This window comes from Tachypleus tridentatus, chromosome 13 (assembly GCF_004210375.1).
Source record: "Tachypleus tridentatus isolate NWPU-2018 chromosome 13, ASM421037v1, whole genome shotgun sequence".
Classification (NCBI taxonomy): domain Eukaryota; kingdom Metazoa; phylum Arthropoda; class Merostomata; order Xiphosura; family Limulidae; genus Tachypleus; species Tachypleus tridentatus.
In genome coordinates, this window is record NC_134837.1 from 44,689,648 (window position 1) to 44,710,487 (window position 20,840).

At 31.0% G+C, this 20,840-nt stretch overlaps 1 pseudogene across 1 annotated transcript in view; it reads right to left on the reverse strand.

The window, feature by feature from the left end:
* Nucleotides 1-14,481, reverse strand: part of LOC143241130 (proprotein convertase subtilisin/kexin type 7-like) — a 53,181-nt pseudogene extending 38,700 nt beyond the window's left edge. Inside the window, exons 1-4 of the transcript XR_013022193.1 lie at nucleotides 14,296-14,481; nucleotides 6,886-7,507; nucleotides 2,940-3,036; nucleotides 1,448-1,549 (exon numbers count right to left, since the gene is read on the reverse strand). The product of XR_013022193.1 is annotated as a proprotein convertase subtilisin/kexin type 7-like (transcript). The remainder of the gene's footprint in view (nucleotides 1-1,447; nucleotides 1,550-2,939; nucleotides 3,037-6,885; nucleotides 7,508-14,295) is intronic.
* Between the last annotated feature and the right edge of the window lie 6,359 nt (nucleotides 14,482-20,840).

A 20,840-nucleotide genomic window follows, 5' to 3' on the forward strand; every position in this document is an offset into this window, starting at 1 on the left:
TACTGAACCTTATTAAATAAATATATTTGAAAATATGAATACATTAAATTTTTATACTCAACAGTGAAACAATAAAAAAATAGTACAAGTAAATGTTTTGTAAAAAAAATAGCAACTGAATGATGGGATTATAAGCTAAGGATAACTACTCATAAATTAAGCACAAAAAAATGCCAAAACCTCAAGCAGTGAAATATTTTGATAAAAGAAAAATCAAACAATTTGGAACTGAATCATCCACTATCATCATGGTGTTATTTTGGAAATGCATAAAAAAATTAAACAAAAAAAATATCACATGATGAAAGGAAGTTCCCCAACAAAATTTACCAAAACAATTTATCATGAATCTGCAAACTATCTGTAATACATCATGAAAAGGTTAAATTATAAGTACACAGAAACAAACTGTTGGACATGAGAATGATCTGAATGTAGAATTTTAATAGAAAACCATACAAAATACAATAACATCGAGAAAAATCCATACAAGTTCAAGCTATAAAAACTATACCTCCATTTTGAGGGGGAGTAATCTGTAACAATTAAAAAGGAATAAATTCATATTGTTCAAAATAAATTGTTATTAGTACTTTTCAGTGACTGGGATTTATACATAATATTAAAATATTATAAAAATCAAAGAAATAATTACAGGTAGAAATTATTTGCTTAAAAGGCAAAATCAAACAACAACAACAAACAAACACCAGTATGAAAAACTACCTTTAAATTACTGAACAGTTAAACCTTTTCAACTGTAACACTAAATAACTTTTTGTTTTCAGTACTTATCAGTCTGTATCTCACAGAGCAAATTAACTTAATATAGAACAACTTCACCTAAACTAATACAGGCAACACACAATGATCCATGGTTGTAGCCAGTGGTGGGCAATAAGCAAAATTTGCATTAGGCTCATTAATTGATTCTTATATAATCAGTCTTACATAAGACTTGATTTGTTGGAATTGAAACAAGTAACAATCAGAAACAACAAATTGTGATTTTTGTTAAGTCATTACACTAATCAATTGAGCATAGCAACCTGAACTTTAAATTTATTGAAAATAATCATAATGGCAATACTTCAATTACTTGTATATTGAAATAATAAAAAAGATAGAGTAATAATAAGAAACAAATCTCAATTAGTTAATTGTTTTCATGATGCTATTGGATTCAATCAATTTTGATTGACCAATTATTTTCTGACATAATCAATGTTTTCAATGCTCAGAGCTAATTGAATTAATCATCCAGCTGTTGTTTTAGATATTTCCAATTTAAATAAACAGTATTTATACTGATACAATTATCCAACAAAACATTACAGTGTGTACATTTTACTATCATTTTACATTAAGATCCTATTTAGGAGTACAGTTATATTTCTGATATTTGACAGTAATCTTAAGTTACCACATAGTTGATATTTCAACAAACCATTTCCTCCTTCAGGCATTGGATCACTATCATCATCATTCAAATCCCAACTACCTTCAGGGCAATAGTTGTCTTTAATATCACGGTTTGTCCACTCAAGTCCTTTCATACATGCAAATAGAGACTTTAATATAAATATTTTAAATCTACTCCTGTGTTGTTTTATACATCTTATTGTATCCAAATGGCAGAGATTAAATTCCACTTTATCATTTTAATTCCAGTGTATTAATTTAAGAGGTAATTATTAGAAAATTTATGAATAAAGTATGAAAATACAGTCCTGATGAATTTGATGACAGTAAAGTGACTACACTAATTCCACAAACAAATATTTTTTAAATCAGGTATTTTAATATCTAAAGTTATTTTGAAAAGAGATATCTTTTTTCTTATAATATACCAAAATGATGCAAAGCAAGTGATGTTCTAAATGTGCAATTGCTCTAAATTGTGACATTTGAAATGTCAAATAATTCCCACACACAGATTGGAGTAAAAATCAAATATATGTAAAAGGTTTGAAAAATTAAAATGCCCAAACATAAGCTATAACTGAATTAATATTACAATACTAAAGATTTTATACCTAGTTTTTGGTTCTTGTAAATAGTTTATTCACCATTAATGTATTGTTTTTCAATAAGGTTACAAAGTTTTAATTTCATAACCCTTGATGTATATACTCGCCAAATCAAATATATACTTCACTGGAATATGTTTTATCTCAGTATGCTTTGACCTATTATCTAGTCTGAACACACAAACTACTGTTTGAAATTAAAAAGATAACAGGCTTTTAGTAGAAGTTTGTCTGGTAATTTGAATTACCCAACATTTAGCATAATTTTTTACTACCAATTATTCTTTAAAAACAAGCATTGTTCAACTTGCAAACTGATGGTGCTGATACTTTCACAACAAAAGTATTAAATTACTGAAATAGAGCTTTAGCTGAAACTCTACCAAGTAAGCAACATCCAAAAATAAATTATTTTAACTCTAGCATTTATGATGTACAACTCAAAGACATCCTTAAAACCTGTTTAATGGAAAATTACCCACCAACACCAGTTTTTATGATATATTTAAAATGTGACAATTTAAATTGTAAAGGATCTTACAACAAATAATCCAAACTACTGAATACATAAACAAATATAATAAGCTTGAATCAACTAAGCATTTTAGATGAGTAAATTATATAATCTTTCATAGTTGAATTAAACATTTACAACAATGGGAAACTAGTAGTTGTCACTTATGTAAAAACTATTCACATTAATTTATGGCAAGCACCAGATCTCAACAAACAGAATTTCTTGTGAAGAAAAATGAATTAGCATTTTTATAAAAATTTTAAGTTAAGGAAAACCAATGCAAAACAACTTTAATGTGATTTTTTTTATTCATACCAACTTTACAAAAAGATGCTAGAAGCAAGCATGAGTAACAAAAGTAATTTTAGACTGTTGATAGCTAGACCACTGACCGTCATCTATCACACACACAGTGACCCCTTTTCCAGTAATATTCCTGGCCCATATACCTGTCACGTTGATATCCATCATTGTATCTTCTTTATTCAACTAAAACACATATACAGAAAAAATATATTACATTTACAGACTGTCTACATTCAACAATACTGAAATAGACTTCAGAAAATTAACCACCGAAATGTTCTTACATCAATCAGATGTTCCAATCATCAGTAGATCAATGCACAATCAAATTAGGTAGTTGATCTGGATTGAGGTCACCTGCATCAAGGAACTGCTCTTATTTAACCTCTTCTCCATTACATAAATTAAATATTTATTAAGCCAGTGTACATTACTTAACTGTAAATAAAATCTAAATGTTTAAGCACATGAAATTTAATGTAATTTACTTGGTTGTTATACTTTTTTTTTTTTTAAATATCATGCATGATACAATATGGTGGTTACAGCCTCCAATTATCTCATTCTCAGTTGGAATTTGTTCAGTGTGCATATTATTTAGTTTTATGTCTTCTATATTACATATTTTATTTATTATATTTGCACCAATATTTTTATTCCTTGTAATAGTTTTTTTGTTTGTTATTCAACCTCTCTCAAAACAGTAAACTTTCCTTATCTCAAGTATTCATTTCATTGAAGAAAATTGATTTCAAACAGATATAATGTAACAAATACTTTCCCAGTTTGCAAATGAAATTTACAAACCACAGATATTCATTATATTAGTGTGTGATTGTCTAATTCTTGTTGTATCCAGTCATATTTAAACTTTGTTATATCTTGTTTTCATTAGTAAATAATCAGACTAACTCAAAATGCCACCACAACAAAGCTTCAAACAGGGCTTCGTTGTAGTGCCACTTTGATCATATTTCAAAGACTGGTATGTTCTTGGCAAAGTTATTCTTTGAGATTGCATGAAAAACTCTAAGAAATCAACATGTTGGTTATTTTGTTTATAAGCAAGGCTCTTTACAGTCATGCAGTAATGAAAATGCAAACTATTATATTTTTCTTTATGAATTACAATAAACAAATATCACAAAATGGCAGAATTCTAAAACATTTTTGCTCTAAAATTGTTGAAATAGAAACTTAACCTATGCAACTGACTTTAAAGCTTGTCTCAAAATACTTTCAGTCACTTATATATGCTGTAACCATTTTAAGGAAATGAATAATTATAATTTATTTTATTTATTTAGCACATACTTGGTCATAGCGAGTGCCTAGGATTTTTGTACATTCTTCAAGTAGCCAAAATTTAAAGTCAACTACAAAAATAACTAACTAATTTTGTAAAATAAAACTTGATGCTAAATATTTATTTCACAAATTTGAAAACCATTATGGAAAAAATATGAATCAACAAGAAAATATATTGATATAAGTATCATTGTGTTAACAAGTAACATTTAACTTCTCCACACCAGTTACAATAATATTTTTACAAATATATGATACTAGGTAATTTCTCAAAACCTGACTGTGTAATATTGCAACCAGATTTTCAGTATTTTTTTTTAAATGAAATTACAATTCTACTATAATAATATAGTATTCTGGATTAATCATTGTTGATCATAAAGTACTTAATTAATCTAAATAAGTCAAATAAGATTAAAATAATGTTAATGTATTACGTAAATGATTAGCTCATTCAGATTACAATCCGATAAATTCAAAGCTTCTAAATTTATTTCTATGAAAATGAAAGTCATTACTTTTAGTAATCAAAATTGCATTTTTCACTTACGTTAGATATCAAGAATATAAGAAACATCCCACTAAGATTCTAACTTCTGCTTATAAAACATTATAGGATACATTCATCAATATTTTATAATTTGGACAGTGATCAAGACCATCTGGACCTCTCCCCTACACCTGTGCTAAGTTATAGTGTTAAACAATACAGTTATGCAATTATTTAGACAGTAAACTTATACTTTAACATTTAAATAGTTGGATAGTTGCTTTTCCTCTAATCAGTTGTTCAGCTATAATTTCCCACCAACCATAGATAATCTAAAACAGCAATGATTGGAAACTCTAATTTCGACAATTTATTAGTTTATCTGATACCAATTAATATAGGAGCTGCTCACATAATTAAGTCATCCACCACTACCTCCTACTAATATGTACTCTTCATTCTCTAAGTAACATTTTAATACAAATAAGGCAATGACAATCTTAATGCATATACGTTTATGCAAAGTTAGCATTTTTTTAAATGTGAAAATGTATTTCCAATAAACACTTCTTCACACACACACACACTAATGCTATCTTCCTGATGCATCTGCCTATGAGACTTGCATGCCTCTTATCTTGAAGTAACTTCCACCCAAATTCATGTGTTTAACATGAGCTATGCTGGTGCATGATGTCATCCTGCAAAAAAAAATCCTTCCACCAACAAGATGGCAGCACAATCTCCATATGCATTTGCACTAATGATAACTTCATTCATTGACAAACCAAGAAAAAACAATGTAAGAAGAGAGAAGAGTATTTATCAGAAATACATGTTCAGATTAGGAAAATGTTAATGTCTCAGATAATAACTCACCTCTACATAAAAAAATGCTAGAACCCACAGTAAATAGAAGGAAGGGCCAGTGCAAAATTTTAAAATCTAGATGAGCTCTCTTCCTATAACACCTTGAAAGGTAGCCCATGGAGTGTAACAAATGATGACATCTCATATTGACCAGTATATACTCTTTATCCAAAATTTAACCCTAAGTGTTATTCAGGTGGTGGGATGAGAACGTAACTATCCAAGCACTTGCACACAAGTTGTCAATGAGTCAAACTTGTACTGTGGTTGAAATGCCAAACCATACCATGCATGCACATCAACTCTATTTAACAGGCTCTGGCTGCACGAGAATGACAAATTAGCTACGTTATGTTTTTGTACAATGTGTGCTAACTCTGACTCTACTAAATGTGCTTTGGGTGCAATAGGAAGGATCATTAATTTTTTGGTATGTTTTCTTGAGTGGTAACTCCATTATAAACAGACAGTCACCACCACCCCATTTTTCACAGCATTGTGCTAAGCCAAACCAATAAGTATTCATCACAGTCCACTATCCTCATGGCTGGGAACTGGTAAGTGACAAAAACCTCCTTTGCTACACTCCAATAAAATGGAAGGGGAAAGAGAATTTGCAATGGAGAGACCCATTGAAGCACCAGCTGGAAAGACCTTTAAATAACGACAGTGTAATGGATGATGTTAGTACTACGTGTGTTATTTAATTAGAGTAGCCAAAGAGCTGGTGGTTAGTGTTGTTGACTAGCTCACTAGCTTTCCTCTAGTTTTTAGTTCAAAATTAGGGTTTAGCTTTGTGCAAGTGTTCAAAAACACGTATACATGCTATGGGATTACATACATATACACATACACGTATATATGTAATTTTCTAATGATAGACAGTTGATTTTCTCAAAATATACCAATACATCCAGCAACTGAATACTTATCTTCTTAGTGCAAGATTACTACAATTTTACATACTGCACATATTGCAAAAAGCAAATATATGAAAATATCTAGTCATCATTCTTGTAATTATATTAGATTTTAACTTATTAAATTTCACTATTTAATCAACTATTAGGTACTTAGATGTATCAACTAATATTAGAAACTAAACATTTTAGCACACTTCCAATTAAACATTATCAAACACATACTACTTTCCTATACTTGTACAATAAATTATGACATTGAAACATAAAACATTTTACTTAAGTTATCTCTTCATCAATCAATTTTACAGTACTTTAAATACTTACCTAGTTCACCAACACAAAGTAAAACATAACCTAGTTATGAAATAATTTTAAACACAATGTAACCAAACTCACGAACAGGGAACCTTAAATACAAAAGTTAGGATAAACAATTCTCACCAAATGCCACTGATATTGAAACATTGGGTCATGTGGTTCTTCTGTCACTCTTTTTACTCTCCTTCTAATAATTTGAAGATGAAAACTCTCTATCTCAGAATGCTCCAACATTTTATTTTCCACTGAATGTTTAATTTCCATAAAATTTACATTCTTTGCTTCCCTACTAAAGTGCTCCATACTTTTGATTTTTCTATAAGCATGTTTGTCAGTAAGAGACTGTACAAACTGTGATAATGGATGAACAAATAAATAGTGATGTTTGAGTTGACCTATTTGACCATGATTGTCTAATCCCACTTCCTCTGCCACTTTGTATGGGTAATCAGAAGATTTATTAGAATTTTCTTGTAAAATTACAGCCCATGCAAGTGTTTGAATATTCCCATTAGTCTCTATATGATGAACTGCACCTTTATGTCTGATATAAGCACTAAATGCAGATTGTGTGAGAAAAATAAAAGCAACATAATAAAACATGTAGGTAAGATGTAAGTAGTTTAAAAAAATGTAACTAAAAGTATCATATAAAATTTCTGATGCCAAAATGATAAACATATGCTTCTGCTACAAGCATTTCTGAGGATCTGAGGAACACTTTGTACCAGTCTTTGAAATACACCTGAAATGAAGAAAAAATATAAATATACGTATATATTATGTAACAAATGATAAGAACTGGCAATGGAGAAATTTTGTTTTTAGGTTAGAATCTCAGAAAAGACATCTCAATTTTAGTTTTTATACTAACTTCCAATATTTTTATACAGTACTAATTTGATTGACTATATCCAGTTGACAAACTTTATAGGATTAGAACAATTTAATTTAAATATACTTACATATAGTAAAAATACTGATGTTTCACCATTACATGCTGATGAAATAAGCACCCTACATAAATACTCTTATCCCATATGTTTACAAACAATATGAGAAAAATAACATTAATTTGACAATAAAATGTAACAACTCTTTGGGGGGGAGCTTTATATCACCTTTAAAAACTAAAAACAAATGTTTTTATCAATTCTTTTAATGTTATATATGTTCAGTATTATTACAACAAAATGAATCAGTTACTTCATTCATTTCACAACCCAGAGATATGTCAAATTGTTTCATTAATTTACAGTATTGTATATTATGTATTAGTTGCCACAATACTAAGATTCTTAACTACTTAATCTGATAAACTCGGACAAGTTTATAACTTATCAAATATAAACTAATAATTACAGTTTTAGTAATAACAAACAGGTATAGGCAATGGCACTACCAATACATGTGCTGCATCTGTTTTAAGAAAATATATTCTCCATAAAGAAAATGATGTCATTTTATAGCACATATGTAATAACTATCTTTGAGCCACATGTTGTATATGTATAGCTACCAGCTGTTACATGATCTAAAACTGGAAACTCAAATGGATAAAAAGTGACAAAAAATAGCAAATCCATGATCAGAAAAAAAGACTTTATACTGACCCTAAAATTTAAAATGAACAGATGATGGCAATTCTAAATTAGTCTATTTGCACATGCAAAAAGTTGTATTTTTACACTTAAATTATAGTAATTCACTGTAATAATACTTCATATAATAAAGCCAAATAAACCCAATATTCATCCAATCCAAAACTACATGACAGTTATGTAACTGAGATACGTAAGGATAATATAAATTAATTTGTAATGATTTAAACATGTAACAGATTCCTATGTTGAAAACTCAATCTAAGACAGTGCTATCTACAATAATTTAAATATGCATTCTTCATAATTTCACCCATGCATTTACTACTCATTTTCTCTAACATAACATGGATTGCCTTATAGATGCATATATTGGAGGTATATTTAAATAATTGCCTAAATACTTAGTTAAGAGCACACAGAACTGAAATTTTGTACAGAATAGTCATAGAAACAATTCAACGTATTGAAAACAAATAGAGACACAAGATGAGCCTACTGTTTGTTAACCTTATTCCATCTAGCTTGGTATAATATACACAAGTCCATTTACACATATTCACACATTAAAATAAGTACTTACACTAACTTTTGATACAGTACATGTACCTTCCCAAAATTTAGCAGACCTTTAGTAAAGATTACAAATTTTTCACAATAAAAAATCAGAGTTTTTAATAAGTATTTTTCCTAAATTGTTTGATTACTAGTCAGAGTGCAAAGTAGTTACATGTAATGATTAGAAAATTATTCTTTGTCCCAACAATCTCAAATATTATTTACATACCTTCTAAAACCTCCTTAATACATTTCAAATGTCTATCTTCAGTAAGACTTATTTCTGATACCCTATGTGGGGTCTATCAACTGACTGACCTTGTAACCATCATAAAACATTAGGAAATATAAATGTTTCTTTTACCTGCTAGAAAGACTACACATTATAACATGAAAATACAAATGTCTAAGTAGCCTAAGTCTCACAACATTACATATTTATGTTTACCTTCTGGTTGTGTTTAGCTGTAACTAACATTACATAACTTGCATTGACAGTGCACATGCACTTATGTTACTGTGTCCAATAATGTAAAACAGACTCTGTCTTGGTTATGTTTTAGTGGACTCGTATTTTGTATTATACATTAACATTTAAATTATTATACATTATATATATATATATATATATGTATATAGACCATTACTATTTAGAAATAAGTTATGAAACTTTTCTCAAAATACAGAACAATAAATAAAAAAGTAAAGTAAACAATCATCTCTTCCAGCTATGACCTTTGAACTCAGTTGCTGATGGAGATAGGTTACTAAGCCTTATAAAATGTCAAACATGGAGGATATCAAACAAATTTCTTTGTAGATGTTATAAACATACTGATGAATGACCAAAAAATTCAATAACTATAATGATACCATAGAATTCCACTGTAATTTATTAAACTTTGTAACTAAGTTGTATTTAGGTCTTAAAAAAACAGTATGAAACTTTGAGCAGTCTAAAGATGCAACCTACCTTCTTAAAATCTTGGTTTGAGATAATGTGATAGCTTTTTTACAGATTAAAAAAGCTTAGAAAACCACTAATGGAACATTGAATTTAGTTATTCACCTGTCAGATATTGTAGTAAAAATGTATAAAAAACTGTTTCTAAAAATGGAAAGAGATGAACATGACCATTGTCTTTGATTCAGTACATAAGCCATATCTCACAAAAATAAAAAGATACAAGATTCTTATTTTATATTCTAGCTTGCTAATATTGGTAATTTCAGTTTCTAATTTTGCACAAAACTATAGATTTATTATGACATCACAATTATATAATTTCATCTGGAACTTCCTTCAACATATCACAACACAAATCTATATTTACGTAGCTGGTTTTAATATTTACTTTTAAATTAAGAAATTAACTCATATAATATTAAAGTTTGAATTATGATCTACAATGTGATTCCAAAGAAATTAAACAAACACTAGTTTAATACAATTTTGAAGAAAAATCAACAAAGGTGATGACAGACTTTGACATGTGACCCATCACAAAAGGGTTAATGCAGCAGTTCAGATATCTTCTATTCACTGTTATACCTGAACTAAAAGAAAAATGACTTTTTACTTTCAAAGAGCAACAGGTAGATTATGTAGCTGCAATAAATATTGTTTTTTTACATAAATACATTAGAAATAAAAATAATGTAAACAAAATATGCATATTATTTGTCTATATGTATATCATTCATTTTCCAATGCATATTCACAACTTCAAAAGAAAAAATCCTATACTGATAATAAAACATGTAGATCATGGATTATCATTCCCACCTCAAAATGTTAAACAAATTGTACATTGATCATCAGCTAGCAATTGTCAATATTCCATGGTTACTGTTACTCCAGTCTTATTTTATCAATTGTTAACAAAGCACTTACTAATAGTATTGTATTTACACTGCAATTGCCTTGGGTGGTTTGTACCAGTGTTTGTAAACATTTCAGAGATTTTTTTATATTATTTAATAGGTAATATTTGCAAACTTTTAACACTATAGCTACATCTGTAAAGTTCATTTCAAATCATGAAATTATATAAAATATTGTTGTAAATTTTTGTAACAATTTTCTTTTAGATACTTTCCCTCATTTTATTCCACATACAATTATTGTTACTTATGAAATAATTAATTAATGGGCCCATTAATCTATTACAATTAGTACTATGTTCCTCAAACCATGGTACATATTTCCCTATTACAGCAAAAATATAAAGTTACCCAAGAGGTAACGATGGATGCTGAAGACTGATCAACCTGGTAACTCCACTTCTCTGAACCACCAGGTCATGATGATGAAAAGCTGATGCTCACATTGGGTAAAGTACAACAGTTAACATAACAGTAGTATTTTGATAGTTAGAATAATCAAATAATAATAACTGGAACCCCTTTTTTTAATTACTTGATTATTTTTTTCATAATTTATTTTCATCAACAGACCACTGAAATAATCAAAACAGTAATGTTCAGAAATACTAATTCCATAGAGTTAATTGTATTTTTACAACTTATTTAATCATAATTACGGATAACCAATTAGTTTACATGACACTGATGTAATTCCTGCTCATATGTATTTGATTTTATCAATCAACTGAATTAACCACTTCTTGCAATACCATATTTTACTAGATATGAAAGAAATTTAATACACCTTATAAGGTTTATAAAATTCACATGCAGCAGTTATACAAGCAAGTGGTTCTATAAACAAGCTAATGATACATAAAATAGTGTACATTTTGATAAAAGTAAAGAAAAACAATTCTTGCACTCCAGATAAATATAAAGATTTTTTTTTATTATTACTTAAACCAACGTTTTGCCTTTGCAGCTTATTCAGGGTTAATATACATGTATAATTAGCTGAAAATGACTCCTACCCTGCCAAAATTTAAATGTCCCTCCCAGTCCTACTATTCTGACTGTTGAATATAAAAAAGATGCATCAACACTATCATTTCTCTTTACAATCTTAAACACTTCAATCAGATTCCTTCCTAACCCTTATTTTTCAAATAAATACAATTTGAAAGTGTTCAGCCTCTCCTCATATGACAAACCCTCCATCCCAAGCAACATTATCTGAACTCTTTCCAACAATTGAATGTTTTTCCTAAGGTAAAGAGACCAAGACTGAACACAATATTTCAAATGTTGCCTAACCAGTCACCTGTACAATGAAATTATAACTTGTGTTCAGTATTTCTGTAGATTCAACCTAAAATTCTATTTTCCCTACTATGAGCAAGAGCACACTGCTTGAATGGCTTTATAGACTGATCAACTATTACACCAAGATCCCTTTCATTCACAATAAAGTTAGGGTTATTTCCATCCAAATGACTTATAATTTAAATTATGATAACTCACATGCATTAGCTTTTATTTATTTGACCAACTGACTAAATGATCTAAATCTTTTCATAAAGCAACAACATCCTCTTCACAACTAGCAACAGCCAACACCTTGATATAATATGTAAATCTAAATAATTTATTGACTATTCTTTCATCTATGCCATTGATGTAAACCAAAAAGAGCAAAGGTCTTAAAACTTAGCCCCTATGTACCCAACTTTTGTAACACTAATCCAGTTTGACTGAGCTTTATTTGTAACAACCCTCTGCTTGCTTCCACCCATCCACTCTTCTACTCAGTTTGCTAATTTATCCCCCACACCAATTATTTTTTTCAAGCATTTTTGTGGCACCTTGTCAAATGCTTTATGAAATCCAGATACACCAAATCTACAACCTTATCCTCATTTAAATAAGCAGCAATTTTTTTAAATGTCAAAAAATTTGTAAGGCATGAAACCATGTTGACTAATAAAATTCTAAATTTTAAGCTATGAAAGTCACCATTTTAAAAACACAGTATCATTATACCAATGGATTGAAAACTAAATTTAACTAATCAAGCACTGCTTTGTTTGCTTGTCCTACAAGAACATCACTGTTAAAATTCATGTTTGAGTCCTCTTGTACTTCAAGTTTATCCATCAAAAAGTACACACAGTTAAAGAACTGTGAAAGAAATCAATTTTAAAAATAGAATAAGGAACATATTCACGTCGGGAATAAAATGTCAACCCTCAACAAATAGGGAACAGCAATCTAAAGATACCCCTATTTCAGGGAATAAAACAGAATCAGAGAAGTAAAACATTGAAGTTTCCTCCTTTAGTTCTGCCTGAACATCAGTCCTTAAAATTAAAATAGAAATTACAGATTTGATAAATATATGTACAAGTACCTCAAAATATATTCTATGAACAAGTTCATATCAACCACTGTGTGTCACATATACAGACCTTTTGTCATTAGTAAGGTTCTTGGCCTTTTTTTTAAAATTAATTTACCAGAACAAAAAAGAAATGAGTAATGATAAATGGCCATTTTTCTGACTAGGAAAACGTAACAAGTAAGGTTTCTTAGGATATTGTTTTAAGAATCTGGTTCATTGCTGATGAACAACTTCATACACAATAATGTTTCTAAATTGCCTGGTGGTTATAAAATGTGGTGAAGAGCTAATTCTTTTGAAAATCCTTTGCTTATTCAAAAGGAACATAACTTTAAATATTGGGGTTAAAACTGGAAAGTTAGTTTTCAGATTCAGAAATCTAATAATAATTACTTAAGTGTTGAAATTCAAAAATGTACACATTTTTTGTATGAAAGAAACTACTGTGTTTTGAAAAATGAGAAGCATTTATGATTACATATAACTCTTGATACAACCCTAAAATTTTCTGATATAGTAAGGAGAGAAAAGAAAAAGAATAAGGAAGGATGAAGCATATACAAATTTATTAATATTGATTGCATTTATAAAACTAACCTTAACTTAAACTAAAAATATCTTTTTGATGATATAAATCTGTATATACTATAAATACCATCTAGTCTGATGAGACCTCATTTGAAGTAGGCTTATTCTGAATAATCTTGGTCACCTTACCAAAGCATGGGAAAGATTAACATATTAAAAAGATGCACAATTTCCAATTCTCAATGGATTAATTACATTGCCGCTCAACCGTTCTTTAACACTAACAGTACAACTAGATTTCAGAACATTTCGTCTAACAACCAATACAATTTGCAATTACAACTTGTAGTAATTGTCCAGTATCAATACATTACAACTTACACTACAGTACTACTAAGTTAGTAGTTAGCTCTAACGTAAAAATAACGTTTATTAATCATTCATTGTTAATCTTCACAACCTTAAATTTTACTAATAGCTTTTTATAAATATTTTATTAATATCATTATTACTATCATAAGTATTACTATTACTGAATATCAGTTGCATTTTCATAAAACTAAAAAAAAACATGTTTACCTTAATGGATTTAAATTTTTTCAAACAGTAAAACTGAAAGAAAATAAATTGGAAAACACCAGTAGTTCACCAATCGACACTGCTATTTGTACTGATTGTATTCATATTATTCCAGTAAGCAAAAGCCATAATAATTTTCACTTTACAGGCATGTGAGCTCTGCTTATCAGGAGAACGCCCTCTGTATTTCTAATACAATAATGTTTCAGTTTTTAAAGCTTTATACGTAGTACGTCGTAAAATATTACACGAATTATAGAATTATATCAACAATGCCATACTTTGCAAAGAATATTTCACTTTCCTAAATGACTGTAAACTAAAAAAAACTTAGTTTATTGAAATGAGCAATCTCTTCTTAATGTTAAAACAGCTCAATATAAACAAAACAGAGAAAAATGACGTTTCGACAATGCTCACGTTTTCATCTAACCTTTAAAAAGTTTTTTATTTCAACTGTTTTATTATTTAGAAGTAACGTTTTACTTTGTAGTTATTGAGTGATATTAAACTATGTAGCTTGTTCATTAATATATTTCATAAGTTGTATAGTAATAACAAATATGAATTCAATTAAAAAGATACTAAAATAAATCACAAATAGAAAATACATTTCTGACCAGTCCGTGAGGCCCGGCATGGCCAGGTGAGTTAAGGCGTGCGACTCGTAATCTGAGGGTCGCGGGTTCGCGTCCCCGTCGCACCAAACATGCTCGCCCTTTCAGCCGTGGGGCGTTATAATGTTACAATCAATCCCACTATTCGTTGGTAAAAGAGTAGCCCAAGAGCTGGCGATGGGTGGTGACGACTAGCTGCCTTCGCTCTAGTCTTACACTGCTAAATTAGGTACGGCTAGCGCAGATAGCCCTCGAGTAGCTTTGCGCGAAATTCAAAAACAAAAACAAAGTAGTCCGTGATGACGAGAAAACCAACTTGTAGAGAAAAATATATATGTAAAAACGGGTGGTATGGGTAGAGAAAGCTCTATGTTGTTCGCTCCTCTACATAGAGCTTTCTCTATCCGTATCAGCCGTTTTTACTTATATATTTCTGACCAGTGTTAAGTTTCGTTTGATTGTTTGAAAGCAAAGGACACCGTGCTATCTGCTGTGCCCACCAAGGGAAATCAAATTTTGGATTGTAACGTTGTAGGTCCGAGGGACCTGTTAAGCCAGTCTCTATAATGTGCCCCTTCTCTCAGTGACACCCTGCGGACGTACAACACTAGGAACTGGGTTTCGATACTCGTGGTGGGCAGAGCACAGATAGCCTATTGTGTAGCTTTTTGCCTAATTACAAACAAAAAAACTCTATAGTGTATATGTGCTGCACAGATTATAATGTAAACCTCTTCACATCTTAGCATATGAATATATTTTATTTCGTGCGATATAATGTTAATACAGGTTTCTGAACTTTTTTATAGGTTTTGGAGGAACAGCATGTGTCTAATGTTGAAATTCTTAATCTTGTCCTGAAAAAGGACACAAATAGTGTGGTATAATTAGATAAAATTAGGTTAACCTTGAAGGAATTGAAATTTCACAAGATAACAAGAGTTTCAACAAGACATTCATTACGAAGTAATTCTGAGTGCTTTGAGTTTAAGTGGGTGTGAAAAAGAAAACGACTGAACACAAATGCAGAAAATTCGATGAACAATCTCTAATAATTCACGAATAAAGTGCATACTTATTTTTAATAAACATGGGATTGTCACTACTACTGGCTGTTATTTCAAATTTGAATTAATGTACCAAATTGTTTATTTAAATCAACATTCCTTACTTCCCAGGAAATGTCGAATTTAACTAGAGTAACTAGCATTTACCACGTTTATTTGTCCTTCTCATTCAGACATAGGGGAGGCCGTAACCTCGAGGTATCACTTGAACTGCCATGGAATAATGCCAGCTGTTAACCAGAGCAACATTACAGCTACATAATCCATGGCAGAATAGGTGCAAATGCAAGAGAATGATTAGAACAAAGGCACATAGAAAAATAAACTGGCATTCTCATCCATGTGTTAGTAAAAAATAAAACTACACCTATACAGACTAAATGGTAAGTTTAGAATAAAACTATATAAATACATGAAAGTAAAAATACAGGTATGTCTTTCCTTCCGTTTAATGAAACTGTTGCTTTCTCTCATTGCTGAACGAGTCGAACTTATTTACTTTTTTTGACAAACCTAAAATTCCCTGTTCTGCTATTATGATGTTTATTATTATTATTATTATTATGCCACTCGATTTCATGAAGGAACATAGGGCCGCAATCGCTTGCGGATTCATTAACAGGCTGGTTTTTTAAGTGAGCAGATTGTTAGCCTACTGCACAAACCCCAACCAGGAGGAGAAACCTGAGCCGTCCCTAATTTTGCAAGTAAGACTAGAGGGAAGGCAGCTAGTCATCACCACCCACCGCCAACTCTTGGGCTACTCTTGTACCAAAGAATAGTGGGATTGACCGTCACATTTTAATGCCCCCACGGCTGAAAGGGCGAGCATGTTTAGCGCGACTGGAATGCGAACCCGTGACCCTCGGATTACGAGTTGCACGCCTAACGCGCTCGGCAATGCCGGGCACATTATGATGTTTAGAAGTTGATTAATTGTATGTGGGTGTATACATCAAGCACAGACAGCAGAAGCATAATATTTTTCCCAGTGTTTCAACGATAAGACTGGGGACTTATAATGATGAAAACCCTGGTTTTGATACCCGCGGTGGAAACAAAACAGATAGATCATTGTGTAACATTGTGCTTAATTACATACAAACCAGAAAGGTTATGCATAATATTATTTTTATCGTGGAAAGCAGAAAAAAAACAACAAAAACACACTCAACAACAAATATATAAAAGAATAAAAATAATTTTTTTACTTACACAATCAAGGTATGCTGGCAATTTACCTATCATTGTTCAGTTTTTAGGTTCTTCAAAAATACTTTCGACTGCTGAGGAAAAAGGAAAATACTTCTTATGTCTGCACGAAACGAAAATAAGATCACGAACAATGATCATCCCACATTCTTAAGTCAGACCAGGGTTTCAATGCAGAACTCACAATCTTTAGATTATTACCGCAGTGCCCTAACCCATTAAACATATTCAAGGGTTAAGATGAACTGAATCTAGTTGTTAGCATGACTGGACCGTGAATCTGAAAATTCCAATTTTGTATCCCATTGCTGCAGGAACACGCCATGCACTTTAGGTTCATGACTGTACTTTAAGAGTGACATTCAAATTTAGCTATTCAGTTAGATAAAAGTTGCCCAAGACTCGGTAGTAGGTAACGTTGACTGGTTGCTTTCCCTCTGGTCTTATTCAAAATTAGGAATGGTTGTAAACAGACAGACATTACGTAATCGTGTGCAAAAATTCTAAAAATAAAAACAACACATTCAATGAAGGTAAACTTTCAAATCATAGTGAATTATTTGATGGGCTATCTGTGCCGAACATAGAACAGGTATCAAACCCAAATTCTAGCGTTATAAGCACTCAGACATACTACTACGCCACAGGTAGTGGGCATACTGACTTGTACGACGACTAAAATGAATGTTATCTTATTATAGGAAAGTATGACACGAAATAAATATATGTCTTATGGAAAAATATGACTATTAGTACAAGTTTGCGATTTTCTCACATCTAATTTACATAATGGTGGTGTTTACTACATACAGAATACCTGCTTGTACACTTTGAAGTAAAAAGTTATCTGAATATGTCTAAATGAATATATATTCTTTGCTAGTTGTAGAAAGGTTGAATTAGATTATCTTTTCCATTACCATAGCTGCTTAGAAAAATTACTAGTTAACTAACTCTATACAAAGGAAAATAACGACTCTGACCGAACATGCAAAAAACAGCAACAAAATAATTTCCACGTTAGCAAACTGCTTTATTATTCAGTTAAAAATAATATATACATATTTTTCTTTATCAAAAGTTGTGGTAAAACAAATTCAATCAAACTATATTTAATTTTAGGTTCTATATTTCAGTGTTGGATGTTGGCATCCTCTTCTAACCATTGAAGCAAAGAAAACACTAAACTTGTCCAGACATTTAGCATCAACCCACAATTTCAGCCTTTTATCGGAGTTTATTGAAACGACAACAGCATATTATTTCTGTATACACGTTATTAACCTATAATGTATGTTCCATTTCTTCCAAGTTTTTGAATTGTTCTAAATTTTGTTTAGACAATACTAAAACCAGTTCAAACCATTAAAGGAAAATATCCAATGTTTCGTGGAACAGTTGCATTATGCACTGTTTTACCTTATATATTAAGGGCTATATTACAACTGCTACGTTGATTTGGTAATTTAAAATCAGATCTTGTTTCGCTTTTCAAGCCCATGGAAAAAATTAGGTTCAAGCTGGAAATGTTAATATTTACTAGCGAAGTTTTAACCTTTTATTTCTGAGTTTCTTGTGATTGTGCAATTATCTTTAACTAAACGTAGTTTACTCAATTATTTATTTTCGCTTTTTAATTTATTATTTGCAATAGTCCTAACATCTGGACGATCACATGTGTTCTTTGGTTTCTTTTCTCTAGCAAAATATAATTTTAATTTAATCCTCCTAGGACAAACTACTACATTCATTCTCTCACGTACTTAATCAGCAAACTCTTATTTTTTTTACAGAGATTAGGAAGCTATAAGTTAGTTTTAGCCTTGAAATTATCAAACTATCACAAATTTATATCATGAAATACTGTACTTCACATGAGGAAAATCTGAATAGATTGATTGCATAAAATAGAGGTTCAACGTCCTTAACTTTGTAGTTATTTGTTGTCTTCTTAAAATATATGCAACCCTCCATCTGCAATTAGTGATTATAGATTATTAACGAATTGTTTCTCATTTAACAGATGGGGACAAGTGCTTCCCCTTGTGCCTTCATGCCTATATTAGTGTTAAATAACGCAACTACCAATCTATCAACGACTCCTAGCTTAAACTCTAAACCTAACATTTAGCTAAAGAGCTTAATTCTGTAGTGGTTATTTACTCTTACTGAACATGTATTACACATGAAGTACAAGAATCATACTAAGTCTAAACCTTTCCCATCCAGTATCAAAGTGGTATTTCTGCTGACTTACAACACCAGAAACTGGGTTGTTTCGATATCCGTAGTGGGCAGATTCCTTTTTGCACCTTCCAAGGGTTGTAGGTACGTACAGAGGGTTGAATATATTGTATCGAAACTTTTTCGGAGTCTTGCCTTGTTGTTTCAGTCTATATTACCACGTCTGTTTGTATTCTATCTGACCATCACACATCTTGACAGTGGCCCTACAGCATAGTTTCAATTGAAAAGGTTTTGTCATCATGCCAAAATCTCAACATTCCTCTATAATTAATCTAGTGTACAAGGACAACGGCTTCCCAGTGACAGTTTTAACATTTTGATGGGCCCGGCATGGTCAAATGGTTAAGACGCTCGACTCGTAATCTGAGGGTCGCGGGTTCGAATCCCAGTCGCACCAATATGCTCGCCCTTTCAGCCGTGGGGACATTATGACGTGACGGTCAATCCCACTATTCGTTGGTCAAAAGAAGAGTAGTTAGCAGTGGGTGGTGATGACTAGTTCCCTTCCCTCTTGTCTTACACTGCTTAATTAGGGACGACTTGCGCAGATAGCTCTCGTGTAGCTTTGCGCGAAATCCAAAAACAAAACAGACATTCTGATTGCAAAAAAATCCACAAGCGCTACATTTGGTGATTTAAATGACGTCTTCTTATAGAATACCACGATTACCCAGGCATCTATTTGTTTTGAATTCTGCACAAAAGCTACATGAGGTTTATCTGTGTTAGTTGTCCTTATTTATCAGTGATAGCCTAGAAGGAAAGCAGCTAATTAACACCACTCATCGCCAACTATTTTACTAACGAATAATTGAATTGACCATGAAGTTTTAACGCCCTCATTACTGAAAGGTTGAGCATGTTCAGTGACGGAGAATAGAACCCGTGACCTGCAAATTACAATTCGAGTTTCCTAAATACCAGTCCATGTCAGGTCCCCATTTCTTTCTCCACCCGCTTGAGATGACTGAAGAGACATGTCACGGAAACAACTTTCTTAAACGTGATTTGCGTCACTTTTGCAAACAGACTCGTCTTTATTATGTTGAATACTGATGCGTAGAGGACGTGAATGGCCTTTGTCACTGACCTCTGTGTTTATGTCTTCTTATCTGTTACACGATCTACATTCACATACAGTAATCATTGGGCCACCTTAGACTCTTAGGAAAATTGAAAAATCTTATTTTTACCAATCAAAATATTTGGTTGGTGAATATGAAACTGTGTACTTTACAGAAGTGTTTGTTTCTAAGATTTTTATAACCCATTTTACAAATGAACCAGAGACACATTTGATAAAAAGTAATGTCTTACATATGAAATAATATAATCAATTGAGAAGGTACAATTTTCACTATAAATGTAATTATCTCTATTGGTTAGTCTTATAATTAGCTAG